The sequence below is a fragment of the Uloborus diversus genome, chromosome 4 (genome assembly GCF_026930045.1).
Source record: "Uloborus diversus isolate 005 chromosome 4, Udiv.v.3.1, whole genome shotgun sequence".
Classification (NCBI taxonomy): Eukaryota; Metazoa; Arthropoda; class Arachnida; order Araneae; family Uloboridae; genus Uloborus; species Uloborus diversus.
In genome coordinates this window covers 162,469,544-162,483,809 of record NC_072734.1, presented here as the reverse complement: position 1 = coordinate 162,483,809, position 14,266 = coordinate 162,469,544, and the positions used below count along the sequence as shown (strand labels likewise).

The 14,266-nt window shown below is 34.9% G+C and overlaps 1 pseudogene; it reads right to left on the bottom strand.

Annotated features, from left to right (window-relative positions):
* Positions 1-302: 302 nt before the first annotated feature.
* On the bottom strand, positions 303-4,984 carry LOC129220963 (poly(rC)-binding protein 3-like; annotated as a pseudogene).
* Between the last annotated feature and the right edge of the window lie 9,282 nt (positions 4,985-14,266).

Below are 14,266 nucleotides of genomic sequence, written 5' to 3'. Positions count from 1 at the left end.
GAACCAGATCTACTTTCAAAAAATTTTCTTTCAAGTCAGTAGCATAATAAAAATCCACGTATTATTTCAAAAATGAATAATTTTTTTGCCTCACTACTTAAATGCGTCTTTCAAAGACGCATTTTTTTCCAACATTCTAAATACATTTCTTGAGATAGGTATTGTTCTTTCTTTCTTACTTCTTTGAAAGAACTTTCATTCGTTATACTAGACATATTTTGTTTCCGTATGTTACACGCATACTGGATTCACTATTAGTTTAAACTTAAATACGGTGTTAAACTAATAATGATTAACACCAGTTAGTGAAGTAGGACGGCCAAGGGGGTGTTGGTAATTGACATGGTGTTGGCAGAGGTCAAGGAAGGGTTGGAGGTCAAAGTTTGTACCCAAATCCATACTGGTATTTTTGAGGTATTCGGCGAGATTAATTATCTCTGGAGTTCCTGAAATTATGACAATCTTGTCTTGCCACTCTTCTTCGGGATCGGATGTTTTTATGGTCACCCCTGAAAAGTATCAATTTCATTGATCTTGGCCCTTTCTTTGACGCTGACACCCTATGTTATTGAAATGGTAAGCGGGGACTGCTGTTCCTGGCCTGAGACTACTGCTTACTGCCTAAGTGGTTGGAGGAAGGATGCAAAGTAATCCTCGTGGGCTTTGTATTCTAGCACTATGCGCAGGTAGCAGTGTAGCAGTGAAGCGCGATGTAATAGTCAGCTATGGATAACTAAGCTCCACATCTTGACAATCAGGATGTGAAATTCCATATGGCCCTTGCACTTATAGATGCTTGACCTTTGAAAAAAGATGATAGGGGCATGGATGGCTTTGGACGGTAAGGTAATGTCGCTCTTTTGAGAGAGTTTCCATCATAACGAGGTATATATGGTAGATGCATTTACTGATGGCTTCTGCCTTTCTTGAATGTGTGACAACTCGTTTCGGCAAAGTCGACTATATTTTACCAGTCACTTGATTAGAGGCACCAGTAACCTCCTTTATTTCTGTTATTTTTGAGCCACCTTTTCGTATTAGAGAACCGAATTGTTTAGCAGGGACGAAATATCTTTGTAAAAGATTAGCAACAATATAAAACTGTGTAAAATGTTTATTTGAATGTGCAGATAATCATAAGATAGTAACTATCTTTTTTTCTCTCAAACGATACTTGCAAGGGATTTTAAAGATTTTTCTGTGAAATCATCACGCTGTTGCTATGTGCATGAATTAAAATATTTCAGAGAAGGACTAATGCCTGGTCAATACCTACATATTTTTATACATTTTATGAATTAGGAAAATAATAACAAAATGAAAATAATATCTTTGCCGTGCGTACAGCATTAGAAGACCCTCAAGGGCATAGACTTGTTGACCACGGCGACAACCAAGCTTTCTTTACAGCCATCTTTTCAACTAAACGAGTCAAAACAAGACAATTCATCAGTTCGGAACTCCACCATCGCAATTTATATCCCAGAGCGCACAGGAGAAGCCAGAATGAAAATATTAAGTTACTTCCAGCGTCAAAAGTGCAAAAGGTCTCTCAACTGGTTATTCAGATGAACAGCAATATGAATTACTAACAATCCCGCAGACTGAAATATGTCAGCTAAATGTTTCCCGCTGAACGCAAATCGCGACACTAGCAATTTCTCGCCGTCTTCAATTTCAGCAGAACGAATCCGAAATCGCTTTCGACTCCTAACATCCTCCTTAAAACACGATCTCTCCACCTTCTTTTCAGCGAGCGCATCAACAATAAAAAAAGTAGCGAGAGGGAAGAGATATTTTCTCCTCCAAGACCTGTAAGATAAAAGCCCCATAAAATACCAAAGAGAAGGATAATTCACTGAACGTCTCCCGGTGGGGTGTCTTCTTTCTGTGTGGGTAAAAAAATTCGCGGCGTGCAAAAGAAAAACCAGACGGGCCTTTATGCCTAGGTGTGTGTGTGTGTATGATGTGAGCCAATGTTTACACAGGCTTTCTTTCCGAAGAAGAAGGCAAACAGGGTCTTTGTGAATGGTCCTGTTGCCGCTCGCCTCGATTACCACGAAAAGCACCGCAGAGAAGGTCAGGTCAGAACCTCCCCTGCCGTTTTACGGCGTCTGCACAGCCGTAAAATGCTTGTCCCATTCCCTTCTTTTACAAGCCGAGGCGTGTAAGTGGGTTTGCTCTCTGTCCCCGCCAGAGAGAAAGATATCGTCCACGAGCACCAGACATTGACCTTCGCGGCTCTTTCGTGATCAGATGCAGTATTTAAGCTCGTAATCCGCTGAGTGAAGTCCTCTTACTGCTCAGAGAACAGTGAATCCGAGAACGGTTGCTGATGAATTGCTGCTTTAAAGGTGCCGTTTAGGTATTCTAACGTGTTGTTTCTGAGTACTGTTAAATTTCGAGTGCATTTGTCATTACGAAAACGGAAAGTAAACCTCCAGACATAGGCTAAAAAGTTCGTGAAGAATCCTTGCAAAATCTCCTGCGAGAGAACTGCTGCACTTGAGCTTTCTTCCCTGTGCTGATGAGTGTCTACTCAGTATTTCAAACAGTGAAAGTTTCAAACAAGTTAATTTCAGGATCACAAAAATATTATTTGCAAGCAATTCAGTAAAAATAGTAAAACTTTTTACAAGGTTTATGAGGGGTTACAAAACAGCCGTAAAACGCTTGTCCCATTCCTTTCTTTTACAAGCCGAGGCGTGTAAGTGGGTTTGCTCTTTATCCCCGCCAGAGAGAAAGATATCGTCCACGAGCACCAGACATTGACCTTCGCGGCTCTTTCGTGATCAGATGCAGTACATATTTAAGTTCGTAATCCGCTGAGTAAAGTCCTCTTCCTGCTCAGAGAACAGTGAATCCGAGAACGGTTGTTGATGAATTGCTGCTTTAAAGGTGCCGTTTAGGTATTCTAACGTGTTGTTTCTCAGTGCTGATAAATTTCAAGTGCATTTGTCATTACAAAAATAGAAAGTAAACCTCCAGACACAGGCTGAAAAATTCGTGAAGAACAGTGTTATCCTTCAAAAATTTTTTGCGAGATAACTGCTGCGCTTGAGCTTTTCTTCCTGTACTGATGCGCGTCTACTCAGTAGTTTGAACAGTAAAAGCTTTAACAGCTCCATTTCAGGATCACAAAAATGTTCCTGACAAGCAATTCGGTAAAAATAGTTAAGTTTTTCACAAGGTTTATATGGGACTCACCACAGCCATAAAACACTTGTCCTATTCCCGTCTTTTACACGTTACTGCGTTTGTTCTCTGTCCCCAAGAGAGAGGGACGGACATAGAGAGTTATCGTCCATCTCGCGTTTCCAGACATTGATCTTCGCATCTCTTTTGTGATCGGATGCAGTATTCAAGCTCATAATTCGCTGAGTGAAGTCCTCTTAGTGCTCAGAGAACGGTGAATCTGAGAACAGCCGCTAATGAATTGCCGTTTTAAAGTGCCGTATAGAAGTTCTAACGTGCTGTTTCTGAGTACTGGTAAATTTTGAGTGCATTTGACATTACCAAAACTGAAAGAAATCTCAAAACACAGGTTGAAAATTTCGTGAAGAACGGTGTAATCCTTCCAGAAACTTCTGCGAGAGAACTGCTGCACTTGAGCTTTCCTTCCTGTACTGATGCGCGTCTACTCAGTAGTTTGAACAGTAAAAGCTTCAACTTCATTTCAGGTGTACAAAAATATTCATAGCAAGCAATTCGGAAAAAATAGTAAAGCTTTTTCACAAGATTTATGAGGGTTTTCAACACAGTCAAAACTCTTGTCCCATTTCCTTCTTTTACACGGTACTAGGTTCGTTCTCTGTCCCCAGGAGAGTGGAGGGGGGCGGAGATAGAGATATTGTCTACCAGTTTCAGACATTGACTTCCGAACCTCTTTCGTGATCGGATGCAGTATTTAAGCTCGTAATCCACTGAGCAAAGCTCTCTTACAGCTCAGAGAACAGCGAATCTGAGAACGGTCGCTGATGAATTGCCGTTTTAAAGTGCTTTTATAGGGTGGGAGAATGGTGTTCTAACGTGCTGTTTATTGGAACTAATTTGTTTCAAGAGCATTTGTTATTTATTTATGCGAATGCAATGCTTTAACACTAATGCTTAAGTAAAATGCCTTCTTGCTTCTCTATACTTCTGAAGAATACAATTTATTTTTTTCAAGCGCAGAGCACGTGCTTGAATGGCAACCATTCACTGATGGTCGAACAGTACATAGGTTAGAAGCCAGTACATCTTCAGTCCTGTTTTGGAAAGATGGGCATTAAAGCAATAGTGTCTAACTTACAAGCTGAAAAATGGCAACAGCAGGTCTTTATGGAAGATCCAAGACAGACGATCCACTACTGAAAAGACGTTCCTTTAGTCTTTCCTATGTCTTTCCTTTAGCTAACGTTGAATCATCCAAAGTGCATTTGTCAATACAGAAACTGAAAGTTAACCTCGGGATACACGCTAAAGATTATTGCAAAGTATTTAAAACCTCCTGTGAAAGAATTGCTGCATTTGAGTTGTTCCTCTTGTTCTGATGCGTATGTACTCAGAATTTGAATGCAAAAGCTGCTGCATTTCAACTGCATTTAAGGCTAACAAAAATATTCCTGCAAGCAATTAGGTAAAAATAGTAAAGATTTTCGCATGGTTTATAAGGGAAGGGACAAACTTTATTGTAAGTGCGATAAGGTTCCCAGTGACTGCTGAAGAAGCAAAATGATAAAATTTAAAAAACAAAAATTTGCAATGAGCAAACTTTTTGTTTTTCGAATGAAGCAGAGAGGCAAGACTGACTGTCCTGGTGCTACTTATGCGTCTTATTCACCTTTCTAAATAAATTTACAAAGTTAAAAAGCAACAAATTTCAAAAAACATTTTCCACAACAAAAAAAAAAAAAAAGGAAAACTAGCCTTTTTTTCTTCTAACTGATTTTTACCTCAACAACGACTGTTTCAAATTCGACTGTTTTTGTAGTAATTTAATCATGTCGACATTAATTGTGACTCCTAATTGATTTACTGAAGCAATAAAATGATAAAAATGATATTTCTTTGAAAAAGATATTATATATTGTAGCTTTGTAGAACTAATAAAATGTCGTCGAAAACAACTATTTTTAAATTTTAATGAACATAAAATATCAAGTAGTGCAAAATAGCGAAGTTTAAATCGTCCAAAGTACGAGGTAAGCTGTTTTGAGGCTTCCATACGATAGAAGCTTCGTATTCTACAGAGTAGAAACCATTCTAAAATGAACTCTTAACCGGGACATAAAATTATATTTTTATTTATTTTTTCTCAATGGGGTAGGTTCCGAACTTTTAAAAGTATTTTTTTCTGAAAGAGCATGCTAAAAAACATGGGATTTGACCATTTTTTAAATAATTTGCTTACGTTTAATATTTTTAAAAAAATACTTAAATCGGTGCGCTTTCATTGTTTATTTTTCAGCCCGATGACATCACAAACGATGAAATGCCATTTAGTGTTGCCATTCACAGAACAAAATATTTAATTCGCATCTTTACTCACGTGTAATGGCAACGATATGGTTGATAGCCAAACGTAGAGCGCAATTTTAATTCGCTTGTTGATTATCATAACGTGGAACCGTGGTAGAAAGATGAGCCAAAAATGCATCATTTATGACGTCATCAAACCATGCTTTGTTTGAAAAATCGGACATTTAAAAAAATTAATTAAAAAACAACTGTTGGGGAAATAAAAATATCTTCAGGGTCTATGTTATTTTCTTTTTTTTTTTTTTTTTTGCTTATTTTATCAATTTCAGTGACTAAAAGTAGTAATTTTGACTGAAGGAAACAACACCATTATTACATCCTGTATGGACATAAGAATTCCATTGCTTGGCATTCAACTCTAAAGCTATAGTTAGTTCTATGTCAAAAATAATTGATCATACATTACAAATCTTAAGTGAACGATTTCATAAACCAATGAGATTTATAATCGATTTATGTTCCATTGAAAGCAAATAAATTTATATTCACGAGGCGCAACTAATCTCACAACCATTTCATTACTCGCTTTTAATTAGAAAATTCTTCAAAATCCGACACCCGTAAATATTACTAATTTATTTCAAAATGATTCCAATTTTAAAGTATATTTATATAAATTGGAAAAGGAGCAAAGCAAATTCCAAAACTTATGGAACATGACGCACAGCAATGCGTAATGACGAAGAACCGATAACACATATCTGATTTATCATTGTGGGATCATCATTAATTTATCAATATGGCTTAGGGTGTATTCTTAGCATATTAAAAGCATTATGAATATTCCGGAAAGTAATAAACAGAGTGAACGGAAGGAAACGGTTCCGGTTCAATAAATAAATTAATCATTTAAAGAAGCTGAAATGGAGTTTGGCTATAAAATACACATTAATACCAAATATTGGAAAACAGAATCTAGTTTATCGTATGTAAGCGAAAGATTAAATTCTTGGGTAATATCGATGCTTATTTCCTGAAATAAGCTTCAATAAAAATTAGTGATACCTATGTAGCATATATCATTGAAGTCGGGCTGTTAACTCCTTTGCCTTAAGAAAATTTTGATAAATGTTAGTTAGGGAATGCATTAATGGATCTTAAGCATCACCAAGTCAAAAATAATTTTCTGATGATATTAAGTTGAAAATTTTGAAAATTTTAGCAAACCTCAGGGCTAAGAAGATAACACGTAGCTATTATTTACGTCATTAAAAAATAATTATAAGAGTTAATGATAAAACATTTCTGCATGAAAATAGTAAGTATAACAGCAACATATTTTCAAAAGTTAGTAAAGTTTTTCTTCCGCTTATAAACTTTTTCTCAAACTTTTTTGCTTCTTAACTTACAAGAGTAATGCCACCGAAATGAAAACAGTTGGCTTTCCTTCCTCGTAAAATTTTCATATGTATTTAAGAGACGAATCAGAAATTAGAAAAAAAAAACTAATTCATTAATTAATTTTTAAAAAATAGAGAAGGAAAAGCTTACTGTTTATATTACATTAACGTTGCACAATGTTCAGAAGAAATAGTTTAGTTTTATTAAAATTTAGTAATAACTTTAGACTTATCTTTAAATTTTTAATGATATAATATTACGTTTCATGAGTTTTTTTCAATGAAAAAACAATCGTAGAAGTAACTTTTAGAGTAGTCATTTTTTGCTGTGTAATTAATGTTTTTTTTAAATTTCAATTAAGATAAATTTGAAATGAGTAAAAGAAAAAATATTCATTAAGAAGTCACCTCATACTAAATCTCTCACATATAGCATGATTGGATAAAATGATGAATTAAATATATGTAACATTCAGTACACCATAGGACCATCTTTATCTTTACTAATAATAAAGCTCAAAGTCTCTCTGTCAGGATGTCTAGATGTCTGGATCTCTGTGACGCGCATAGCGCCTAGACCGTTAGGCTGATTTTCATGAAATTTGGCACAAAGTTAGCTTGCAGCATAGGGTGTGCACCTCGAAGCGATTTTTCGAAAATTCGATTTTGTTCTTTTTCTATTTCAATTTTAAGAACATTTTCCGGAGCAAAATTATCATAAGATGGACGAGTAAATTACGAAATTATCGTTATGTGGAATGGAAGAGCGAATGAACATAGCCAATTGGCGAGGAATTCATCATCCATTATTTGTAAATATACAGACGAACCAAATGACCTTTTAATTTTCTACTACGGGCAAATCCGTGCGGGTAGCACTAGCATTAAATAAAACAATTTGGAAATCTTAATTTCTTTTACGAAATGCATGAGCTACATAATCTATTCTATCGATTCCTTTCTGATTCCAAAAACTAAAGACTTGAATTTACAAGTGTCACATTCTTTAAAACAGGATAAAAGAGTAAAAATTGCAAAAGTTACACTATTTAGTTCGAGAGTTGTCTGTAGTAGTGATTGGTATAAGAAACTTATAGAGATATTTCACAGAACTTATGAATGCTGAATAGGAAAATGAGAAGAATAGAGAAAATGTGTGGCAAATTAGATTTTATGGGAGGCTCTAACTATATGTTCAAAAGCCTATCGAAGAAAAATTTTATAAACCAAAGAGACAACAGAAATTAAAGTAATGGTTGACCGGTGAGTGGTCTCAAAATGTTCAATGGGGTCGTTTCCAAAATTTTAAAAAAGTATTTTTTCTGAAAGATCATGCTTAAAAACATAGGGTTTTGCCATTTTTTAAATTATTTGTTTAAATTTAATATTTTTAAAAAAAATACTTAAATCGGTGCGCTTTCAATGTTTATGCTTCTGTCCGATGACATCACAAATGATGAAATGCCATTCTGTGTTGCCATTCACAGAGCAAAATATTTAATTCGCATCTTTACTCACGTGTATTGGCAACGATATGGTTGATAGCAAGCGTAGAGCGCAATTTTAATTCTTTCCTTGATTATCATAGCGTGGAAACGCGGTACAAAGATGCGCCAAAGAGCGTCATTTGTGATGTCACCAAAACCACGACTTGTTTGAAAAATCGTACATTTTAAAAAAATAATTAAAAAATAACTGTTGGGTAACTGGGAAAGTATTTTCTGGGTCCATGTTATTTATTTATTTTATTTTATTTTTTATTTATTCATTTATTTATTTGGCTTTTATTCTTTCAATTTCAGTGACAAAAAGTACTACTTTTGACTGAAGGAAACAACCCCATTGAAGGCATTCTAAACTACGTGGATAATAAAGACACATGAGGCAGTGAGAAGCAAAGGATGTAAGTGGACATTTTCAAGTTTTGCGTAAAACGCGTTTAAAGATAACATCCTAGGTAGGCTTTCATTGATTTTTTTTTCTAAATCATGCTGTACAGCAACAGCTACCAGGGCTACTAGTTCCATCTTTTGCCCCAATACAGAGGAGAGGTTCACCTACCATGTCTACTGGTTATCTCTATTTTTTTAATTTTGCCACTTGCATCACTTTGCCTCTCATTGCCTCACATGATGAACCGTTGGAATCTATATGCCAGTTTTAAACTCCTTTTTTCTGCTAAAGCTACATCAAATTTGGCTCACAAAATTTCCGTAAAATGTAAGGAATAAAAGTATAATCTACTGAAAATGCCCATCTAACAAATAAAAACTAATCAAATTTGAAGTAGTGCTAAACAAAAAGCAGTAGAGTTATTGATATCTGATTTACAGCGAATTTTTTTTAAATACTTCTACAGATTACTACTAACTAAAGAACTATATGGGGAAGAAAATTTCAGAATTCAAGAACTTATTTACAGATGGCTTCGGAGAAAAATCACAGACCGGTGAAAAATATTCAGTAAAGTTAATGGTGTTTTTTCATGTCATTAAAAGTAAAAAATAATAATAATAAGAGAGAAGAGGACCTAAGAAGACATCCTAATAATTTACGAAAAATAGATTCAGTCAATTTAGAAAGAAAGAGAAAGACGCGAATAAAAAAGAAGGGGAAATACCTTTGTAGCTTATTCAGACAAAGATCAACTTTTCGTATCATGAACATGAATACATTGACTCAAAACGAATTAGAAAGTATGCTGAAATTTATGTGAAAAATTTAAATGAAAAGAATCACTTTGTTTCAAGTAATTTCATATCATGTTTAAAAGCAACTTTATGTGTGAAACCAGACAACTTTTCATCGAAAGAGAACACTGATCTACAGCCCTCTCTGGGTTTATGCTGCACATGCTTTAATGGCTGCCAGAAAAGAATTTTAAAGTCCAAAATAAATTTTACAATTATTTGTATTAAACCCTTCAAAATAGTTCATGTTGGAATGTCTTGATTTCCAGCTCCAGAACCTGGCTAATTTTGTTTCAGCAGGTAACGGAAAGACATAGATATGGCAAGTGTAAAGTAAATCAAAAAGCAATGGAACGTTATTTACAATCATGGCTTCAAAAAGAATTCACAAGTGATGCTTCTGATGCGACGTTAAATCAACTATTCTCGGAGAAAAGACAAGAAGAAAAAAACCCAGCTCAAAATAATTTAAGAATATTGTCACCGTCTTAAGCGCACATCGCCTCATTATTGGACATATCTTCGTCCCAGCTATCTACTCGCAGTCATGAAAATAAAATTTGCGTTTTTATTTTTACATTTTTCTCCTTTCCCTAATGTCCTGGCGTCGCATTAACCGCACGCCCGTCAGTAAATCAGTAGCATTACTGTCAATAAGTCAGATTACTCGCGTTTGGCTGAAGGTAAAAGTTGTGGCCTGGGGCCAAAGAATTTCTCCATTCCCATCACAATCATCAGATATTGGTGACTTATTAAACATTGCGGCAATGATTTAGATGCCGATAGCGAGCCGCACATAAATACGATGAGACAGGAATTAATTAGACGAGCGTCGCTCGTATTTCCGTCCGGCCGATTCCGAATTTGCAATAAATTCGTTGCAGACTTTATCTGGGGTCCGATCCGCAGTCTCATGTCTTTTGAGCTGCATTCGTTAGAATGCTACTGCATTCGTCAAGCTGATGAATGGGAATATCGCTGTTTTGACGAAATCTGGGAAATCCATGTTATATATAGATTTGTCATATCTGCTGAATGTGATTTCGCCCCCGTGCGGCCGATAGAAGAGCCAAATACGAAGACAGAGCAAGGAGGACGCGATGTATAGGTCATGAAAACGATCTACGTAGCTCATGTAAAAACGTTTTCAGCGTACTGTGCGTTCTCTAATGTGCGTATCTTCGATTAGGAAATGAAAATAGCTCATCTTCCACACCCCTATTATTAAAGGGGAAAATTAACAGTCAGCACTGACCACAGGCCGACTAAATGAAAAAAAGTCCTAGCGCTTAAAGAAATTGTCTGTCGATTGCCACCTCAAAAAATTAATGACCTTAATACGAGCAAAAGACATTAAGTGGTAACATCTTTTACAACAAAATCAAACTGCAGCCTTTATGAACTACTTTAACAAAAAATACAGGGTGTCCGAAAATTCCTAGACACATTAAAAAAAATCATAGAAAACCAACAAATTGTCGTATGAATTTGTGGTTTGCACCATAATACTTCACAGGTTCAAGAGTATTAATGACATCGAAAAAAAATGAAAAAGGGGGAAAAAGAAGAGGAAAAAATGCATTTCGCAGTCAGGGTGTCAGTATACGCTATGCTTGTAATTCTTCGTTTAGTAATTTTCATTCCTTTTTGCGTTTTCCCATGTCAACAGAAACGATTTGAAAGTTACTTTTAAATCGTTTTTGTTGACATGGGAAACGCAAAAAGGGATGAGAATTACTAAACGAAGCGTATTATATACTGACACCCTGGCTGTGAAATGCCATTTTTCTTCTTCTGTTTTTCTCCTTTTCATTTTTTTTCCGATGTCATAAAAACTCTTGAACCTGTGAAGCATTATGGTGCAAACCACAAATTCATACGACAATTTGTTGGTTTTCTATGAATTTTTAATGTGTCAAGGACTTTTCGGACACCCCATATTATTTAAATTATGTTTTTATGATTTTTATTTCCAACAAGCTTTCAAAAACATATAGTTTAGTACTTTGAGAATAAAAACGAGGCCACTAGTTTAGAAAAATGGATATTAATTAATTCGTTACTACCGGCTACTTTCAGCTACAGAATTTCCTCTAGAGGAGATCCAACTTATGTACCGAACCTGCGTTTGACTATAGGTATTTCTTATTGACCGGATTCTCGAACTGTGCGCCGCTGCTTAATTGCCTTGAAGTCTTCACAGAAGTACAGTAAATTTTTGTAATAAAGTTATAAAATTACCTATTACATACATATAAATTTGCAATAAATTTACAAAAGATCATTGTAATTACGAGGAATTTAATGTTTTACCATGCCCTTACAGTATAAATGCTAATGTTGTTTGCGTCTGTCTGTTAGTTATAATTAATCATACTTATACTCTGGGAAGGATGGCATTCGGCATGAGAAAATCTTAGTTCCAAAAAGGAGTCTTTACTCAAAAACGTTTGTAAATCAATGCCTTAGACAGAAAATTATGGGTTGAGTCACTCATGGCCTGATGTCTAGCAAAAGAAGTGAGGAGGACCATAGTCTTAAAAAAAAAGTCTTAAGAACTTTCTTACATAGGATCAGTTGGGGTTAAAAAAAAAACATAGATCGATTTTTCTTTTTACCCCGACTGATACTAAGTTACAAACTCTATTACCACAAGTCTGTAATTGAGTTTTTTTTTCCTCACTTTCACACTTGTGTTTCCATTCCGCACTTGTGCTTACATTCCGCACTTGTATTTCCATTCTCCACTTGTGTTTCCATTCCTCACTTTTGTTTCCATTCCTCACTTTTGTTTCCATTCCCCCACTTGTGTTTCAATTCCCCAATTGTGTTTCCGTTGTCCAATTTTGTTTCCATTGCCCACTTTTATTTCCATTCCACATTTGTGTTGCCATTATCCACTTGTTTTTCCATTCCCAACTTGTGTTTCTATTCTCCACGTGTGTTTCCATTCCACATTTGTAGTGTCCTTGTTGTGGTAATTTATGAAGTAAAATGTTGGCGAGTAATGACTAAGTAACATACAGAAGAGATTCTGAGAGTTTCGTGTTTCCAAACAATTGTGTAGGCGTCACTACTCTTTGAAGATGGCACTGTAAAAAAAAGTTGCTTTTCGAAGTTAAGTGAACTTACATTATCGACTTTAGCAGATCTGCAAATGCAAAGTAACTGGTTGCAACTAGTTTTACTTGTCATGTGAAAGGTACTAAAAGTTTTTATTTTTGAATTTCACTTTTCCAGCTACTTCTGATGCGTTCTTTTATGTCTATCCATTTACCTGACACATGCTGCACTCTGATGTAAATGTAAATAACTAAGATTGTCATTTCTTTTCTTTTTCTTTTTTTTCTTTTTTTTTTGCGAACTAAATTTTGATGTTAGTTACACTTTTGTGTGTATTTTAAACAAATATAACGTGTGTATATAAACCAATTTTTTATTTAATTTTTCTCTTGAGTAGTGTTGCTGTAGAACTTCTTAAGCTTCTAAATTGATTGTGTATATTTGATTGTCTATCTACATCAACCGCAAAGGAAAATAAATCGCTTTTCTCATTTACCGATCATTTTTCTTTAGGGTAAATGAAAACATTTTAGGTTTAATAATGTTAACATGATTTACTTCAATAACAAGCAGTCATAATGTCAAAAATTTCATTCCCAGTTACTCCAGTAAATGTGTAGTCTTGGACATGATGCATAGAATTTTCTCTCTCAATTCATCCCAAAGACAGGGAAGGATCTCAAGTTGAAACGTTGAAATTCTGTTCCCTCTACCCCAAACTGACCCTAAATGCCTAAACTGTCTAATGAGTGAAAATTCGCATAAAATCGGTAAGAAATACAGATGTTGAGCTTCCGTGGAAATTAAGCCCTGTAGTTATATAAATTTGTAATGCTAAACGTAGAAATTTCTCCTTCAAAAAATGAATGACTTAATACGAAATTCCAAAAAAATATCCATTTCAGCAATATATATATATATATATATATATATATATATATATATATATATATATATATATATATATATATATATATATATATATATATATTCAGCCCATTTTAATAGCCATTACGTTGTTTGGATTTCATTACAACGTAATTCCCGTTACAACGAACAAAATTGGTGCCCCTTTGAAGTTCGTTTTAACGGGGCTTAACTACATATATTTACCACTAGTGGTACCGCACGGTATTGCCCGTAGTATAAAATTAAAAGGTCATTTGGTTTGCCTGTATATTTACAAATAATAGATGATAAATTTCTCGCCAATATGTTACGCTCATGTAGTTTGCTCGTCCACGTTATGGTAATTTTCTAGTCCACGTTATGGTGGTTTGTTCGACCATGTTATGATACTTTGATCGGTAAAATGTTCTCAAAATTAGAATTAAAAAAAAATTGAATTTTCGCAAAATTGCTTCGAGGTGCTCATCTCTATACTACGAACTCATTTTGTGCCAAATTTCATGAAAATCGGCCGAACGGTCTAGGCGCTGTGCGCGTAACAAAGTTGCACACATCCAGACACACAAACTCTAAGCTTTATTATTAATAAAGATAAAGATTATTGGTTCAGTTAAAAAAAACTTGACGCTTCATAAATTGGCGCTAATGTAAAAAAATTTAAATAATCCAAAAATTCTTAAAATAATCAAAACAAAAAATACATTTTTTGTACATTTTCTACTCCATAAGTTCTCTCCGATAAAG